The sequence below is a fragment of the Mesoplodon densirostris genome, chromosome 3 (genome assembly GCF_025265405.1).
Source record: "Mesoplodon densirostris isolate mMesDen1 chromosome 3, mMesDen1 primary haplotype, whole genome shotgun sequence".
NCBI lineage: Eukaryota > Metazoa > Chordata > Mammalia > Artiodactyla > Ziphiidae > Mesoplodon > Mesoplodon densirostris.
This window is the reverse complement of record NC_082663.1, coordinates 81,551,713-81,558,441: the sequence shown is the minus strand read 5'-3', so window position 1 is coordinate 81,558,441 and position 6,729 is coordinate 81,551,713.

Genomic DNA, 6,729 nt, shown 5'->3' with positions numbered 1-6,729 from the left:
GATTTCTTGTTGCTCAGTGGCTTTTCCACAAATTTTCATCGTCTATTAGCAAATTAACTCAATGGCAGGTCGGTTTCTACTTTTGCGATTGAATGGATCCAAAAATGAGGGAAAACCAATTGTCTGCCAGAAAAGAGGTTGCCAGTGGAGATACAGGAAAGCATGTTGTGAGGTTGCTGATAGGTTCTAATTTGTTATGAGTAGGTGTGAAGTGGTATCTAATCTCAAGAATGGCCTCAAAGGCCGGGAGCCACTTCGTACTGCTCTTGTCTTTGCCCTTCTCCAAACGACAAAGGGCTGCCATTTTAAATTCACTGATATCCAAGTCACAGTCTGCAACCCTACCTGCTACATTACTTAGAATCTCTAATTAGGAATTTCGTATCAACCACGGACACGTTAATATTCCACATGTTAAAAAGTGCTAATCAATGGATCAGGATAATTGAGGGCAAACCTTCCAACGCTCCAGCTTACTCATTAGACGCATTCTGAATTATGCAAACCACTAGGTCCCTAATGAAGGATGCCTATCTATTTTTACTGCAACTTTTCATTACTTACTTGTTACGTACTATGATGACTCAAGTGGTAAACACACCTTTCACTGCCCAAGATATAATCCAAACCTTGTGTGTATCTATAATATGCTTAATAGTAACTTCAGAGTTGCCTGGAGAAATGACTTTTGGGGGGGAGTTATCTGATATGATTTTTAGATGATACTGTGTTGTAAATACTGTTAAATCAAAAATTTACTCTCACAATTACTACATATTACAAATGAAATCAAGTTAATGAAATACTGGTAAGTGTCTTTTAAATAGTAATCAAATGTGAACACTATCTTTCAAAGTATTTTGCTAGCAAAGACTAACAGTAAGATGTTTCTTCTTCCTTAACCCAAGATTTAATTCGACCCCTATGAAAGAAGCATCCTACTTTATTGACCATACTTTAAAACATATAACCAAGAGTTAAGGATCAAATTCAGTTTAGTTTGAGTCTTTTCACGCCTGGTTTTCTACGATTTCCCCCCCTTTCCTCTTCTCCCTCCTACATCCTGCTCCTTAAGTACACGGATGCTCTAGATTTTATCAACAGAGGGCACCCTCGAGTCACTGCAAATCCTGGTGTCCTGAAATGGAGCTGTTGTTCTTTAGAGGAAAAACTTCATTTTTTCTAAGGCACTTTACTGCTCCTCTGTTGTAAAATTTGACAAGCTTAATATTTATACGCCTAACAATTCACTTTTTATTGCTGCATAAGTGTTCAGCCTGCTAGAGGAAAATGTTAATTTTCACAATTAAACTGCAAGGTGGTTCCTATTAGTCTAGTTGACACATTGGCGGGGTAAATTCGGACTGTTAGCAAGATTCCGAATCAGCTTGGGAAGCAAGAGCGTAGTGAATGGTCACTTACAGCGCATCCACTCCCGCAGCTAGTATGCTGCAAGTTAAGGAGGATTTTAAGACTCTACAAAGAAAAATCTGGGGAGGGAGCTAGAACACAAACATAAAATCGATGACTTATAAAAGTTTTTATATTTTACTCAGAAAAAAAATCGTGAAGTGACAGCTTGCACAACTCACAGATCCACCCTGTTTCTTGCCACTTGTACTCTTTCCTCCTGCGTCTTTGTTTTCAGGAAAAAAAAGATGAGACTGGAACAGTATAATTAGGGGACACGGCAAAGCATCCGTGCAAAATGGGTAGAATTAAAACACATGCCAGCAACATTAATGGATTCTAAACAAGATGTGGTTTCTTATCCTGAACCTTTACATGATGTCTTAACTGTTCCCCTATTAATATACAGAATCTCCATTTCCAGAAATCTAACACGAGGTCTCTAACAGATCACCGGGGTCAGAGGAGCCAGGAATCAGACCCGGGGTTGCGATTTTTGCAACCCATTTTAGAGTAAAGGCTCCCCTGCTGCTCCCCAGTCCACCCTACGCAAGGCAGGGGTGAAGGAGCCCGGAGTCCTACAGCCCAGCGGCAAGCAGCTTGTGTATTGTACTTACATCATTCTTAACCCTTCCGTTCCTGGAGGGGGCTTGGCGGGATCAGGGGATCCCTGAGCTCCGGAACACGAAGGACCTGGGTGTGAGAGAAGAGTGCCAGAGCCAGGGGTAAGCGCTGCGCCCCCGTAAGGAGAGGGTCCGGGGCGTGCGTGGGGCTCATCACCCGAGCGTACACAACCGGCCCCCGCGATCCCTTCGGGCTCAGCCGCGACTCGCAACGCTCAAAGCGGCAGGTGCAAAAAGCATTTGGGAGTCGCTTGCCAGCGCGCGGAGGTAATGCGCTTCCTGTCCATTTATCTAAGGAAACCAGCGCAGCCTTCCCTTCCAAACAAAATTAACCTCTCATTACCCAGCCACTCATTCCCGAGAAGGCCTTAAAAGCTTTACCAGCTCGCTAATGTATTTAAGCTTTTCTTCCAGGCAAACGCAGCCGCTGCCGCAACTGCCATCAGCCCCGGGGGTTCCTCTGAGCTCCGCGGGGAGCCAACCGCTTACTTCCCTCCAGCCTCCAGGCTGGGAAACTCTGGCCAACCCAAATCCCAGTTTGTACTAATGGGCTGACCCGACACCCCTGAACCGACTTCATGCCGGAAGCAGCCCAAACAAGTTCCCACTAATTTCACAAGAGCCCCTCGTATCAAGTCCTCAGCTCCCCTATCCTCAAGGAACGGGGGAGGGTACCCGGGAGGAACTTCAATAGCAAGCTGTCCCCGGGGAGTGGGCGCTGACTCCCCTTTGGAGCGCCAGCCCTGTTCGCAGCGGGGGCGGGAAGCACTGATCAGGGGCGTTGGGGGTGGTGTTAGCTAGGATCCAGCCGATTCCAAGAGTGGAGAAGCAAAGGTGGTTCTAGGTCTACAAGGGGCAAGAAGGGGCCTTTTGGAGGGCTGGGGTTTTCTCACCCTGGTTCCCGCCGCCCCGAGGCTGGCAGGTTTATACCACACAGGTGGACGGAGACCTAAACAAAATAGTCCCGGCCGCTGCCTGCCGCTCGCCCCCCACGTCCCTCTGGCCCACCGCAAACTTCAACAAAATAAACAACTCACCACAGGCATTCCCTTGTCTGCAGCGCGACGCTTGCCAGCTGGGAAAATAAGCCGCAAGCCACGCGGCCGGGGCGCTGAGGGGGGCAGCGCGGCGCCCGCTTCTCTTCCCCAGGTCGGGGCGGCGGTAACCCGAGGCAGGAGGGAGGCTCCGCCTCGGGGGCTGCTCTCCCTGTTCCCCGACTGCTGCGTGAGCGCCCGGCGAGCGGCTGCGCCCTTCCGGCTGCCGCGATGTCTCCGCTACCTGGGGGAGGGGGCGGGAGCCAAACCCCTCGATTCCGTCTTGCTTTTTCCAAGCTGCTCTCTCCTCACTCCGGAATCAAAGACCAAACCTAGGGGCCTCAACCCCACCCCTCCACGTCTCCCCCTGCCGGCACACCCCGGATCTTTCCAGCGCGGCTGCGGAGTGGCAGGTAGCGGTGTCCCAGAACCCCAGCCCCCGGCTCCCGCTCCGCTGGCGCCTCTCGCACGTACACCTCCACCCCTAAGGCCTGCACAAAGAGCCTTTCACGCTGCCAGCGCCACCCTCCGCGCCGCCCTCCAGACCAGCCGCATTGCTTTTGCCCACCCGCGGCACCAGCCCATTCCCGCTTGGTGAGTGTGCCAGCCTTCGCCGGGGTAGGGCGGCAGTGAACGTGTGCAGGTTGTTCCTGCTCTGCGCTTCGGCACAGGCACAGATGCGGTCCCTGTCCCCCTTTCTACCGCTTTCTCTAGCTGTCCACCAGCGGCCACAAAATGCATTCCTTCCTTTGCATAAATGATCTTTGAGTGTCTTCCTAGTATATCTAAACTGGGGGAGGGGGGCAGTTGTGGTCCTCTGGATTTTCGCCGAAATAAGGAATCCAGCGACCTTTCCTGTCCATCTAAATGTGGCTTGAGTTTGCAGCTTAAGAAAGCCCAGGATAGGGCCTCCCTGGTGGCGCAGTGGTTGAGAGTCCGCCTGCCGATGCAGGGGATACGGGTTCGTGCCCCGGTCTGGGAGGATCCCATATGCCGCGGAGCGGCTGGGCCCGTGAGCCATGGCCGCTGGGCCTGCGCATCCGGAGCCTGTGCTCCGCAACGGGAGAGGCCACAACAGTGAGAGGCCCACATACCGCAAAAAAAAAAAAAAAAAAAAAAAAAAAAAGAAAGCCCAGGATAACGATTTGGGAATTACGAGAGGAGAGAGGGTTGAGAGAGACATCTAAGACACAGGTGAGGAAGTGTGTTATTAAGAACAAGCCCACGCAATGTTCAAGGAAAGAATCACTTGGGTAAGAGTAGAAGGTATGCAGGGCGAGAGGGAAGGGACTAGCTGATCTTCCAAAGTTGAAAATGAGCATCACAGGTATTCAGCAGTAGCTACTGTTCTGTGAGAGCAAGGCCTGGGGCGAGCGGGCTGCTTCTCTTTGTCCAGGCAAATAAATATTCAAGCGTCTTGACCTAGGTATTTCACTTTTTGCCTCCTTAGGAGTTTCTCCGACCCTCTCTAGTTTTTCTTCACCTTCTGCTGCCCCCACTCTTTATAGTTTCTCGGTTTAACGCTAGAGGCAGCATAGGGCAGGGTAAAGAGGGAGGAGTGGGAATCTAGTGAGGAGGGTCCAGGAGAACTTTCTGAATAGGAGTCTTAGGCAACTGATGTCTTTGGACCTTGGGTCACTATCAAAATGTGTGTGTTAGGGGCAATGGCCAGGTTCCTTCTGGTTCTGAAATCCTATGACGAGAGACGTCTCCTCGCACCCTCTCTGTAGGTTCCCTTTTCCCCTTTGAAGCATTGACCCACCTTGCTTTATCTTCTCCAAATGCCAATCAAATTGAAAAAAATATATACTGGGGATGTGTCACGGTAAACGTAAGATACACTGAAAAATGCTCTTTTTGCTATTGAGAATTAAAAAAATAATAACCCTCAGCTCCTGGTCCACAGAAATAAGGAATTTTAATGTCCTCACTTGCTTGCCTTTGAAAAGCCACTCCAGCAATCAGCAGAGCAGAGCTTTGATTTAGAACGTAAAGGCAAGTCTCCTGTGTTTTTCTTTTTCCTTCCACCAACACAAAGACAAGCTGCCACATAAAATAATGATGAACAAGAGTTCAAAGCAAGACCAGAGAGCCAGCCCAGAGGACGTTTTCTAACGCAGCCCCACTCCTTCAACACTCCCCTGCTAAAGCTGGCTTTGGACAGCACATAAATAGTAGGCAGAAGCTGCCAGAATCCCCTTCCTCCCCCCTTCCCATAAATATTGGTCAGTGGAATCTGTACTGTCAATCATCATGTAAATGCATTCATCAAATATTGTCAGTCTTCATGTAAATGCATTCATCAAATCAATACACTAAATTTTTCCTTAGCCTCATGATACTTTCCAGAATTTTCAACTTACTATTCACTTTGGAATCTTTAGCCTTAGTTCTCCCTCTGGACAACCTTGACTGTTTTGTGTGGAATCTTTTCTGAAACCAAGACAAAAAAAGGTGAAATTTCATAACGAAGTGCTAATTTTCAAACTACAAATCTCTTGCTTCTTCAGTTTTATCAAAAGAATTTTAGAATTGCTTAGCTTTCATAGCAATGCACACTTAAAAAGTTATATATTAAAGAGAATTCTTAAGTACACTTTCATTGGTAAGTTATTGTTCATTCATAAGTTATTGTTTAAACAATAGTGGTGGAGAAGCATTTTCAGCTTTTTAAATTCTGTTGCTTTCATTTGTATCAATCACACCTACCCTCATAACTGTCCCATTCATATATGCTAAAAACAGTTATATTTCTTATTAGACACTGTATGTTCCACTAGTAAAAGAACATGGCTTATTTTTTCCTCCCAAAATTCTTTATCTTGCTCAATGCTCCATAACTTTTTCTCTTATTTCATTTTAATCTTTCTTTTTTTTCTCATACCACCCAAAATAAACCAAAGACGGGAATAGAAAAGGGACAAAAAAGTCACCTTCATTGTTTGACTTAGCATTTCTCTACTGACTGTAAAGAAACCTTCTAATGATTCAATGTGTATTTACACCATCCTCTGAATTTCCACTTAAACGTGATAGAACTTCAGCTTTTAAAATGTTCAGTTAATGTATACATTCAACTCTAGTTGTCAAGGTCATAGTTTGCTTACTTTTGATATTTCTAAGTTTTTCCTTTTGCAAATTGGAAGAATCATCTCAATGATCAAGCACCAAATGAATCCATTTTTCAGTATTTGTTTTCCTTTTTATTCCATGTGTTGTACTTCCTTTCTAGCTTCAGATTAATGTTCAATTTAATGTCCTTTATTTACTCATAATGTTTGAGAATTATTATTATTGCTAATAAGTTACACTATTTTAAATGTTAGTAGCACCAATAATAAGATTGGTAAGGAATAGAACATATATAAAATAATGCTGGGAGAAAATCCTGTTATACTTTCTACATGTGATTAATTTAGTTATATGTTATTGAAGTTCATCAAGATATTTTTTATTTTACAGGATCAGTGTTTAAATTGAGTGAAAACATAAAGGATCTAAGACCTACTTCTATCTGTAAAAGGGTGAGAATTTGCTTTGCTTTTTTCCCTCTATACAAAGATGTAAGAGAGCTGTCTTGAACCATCAGCTCACGTGATGGCTGAAGTAAAGAATTCTGGTAAATTGTAAATTTTAAAATGAAACCCCTGGACACATAGCTA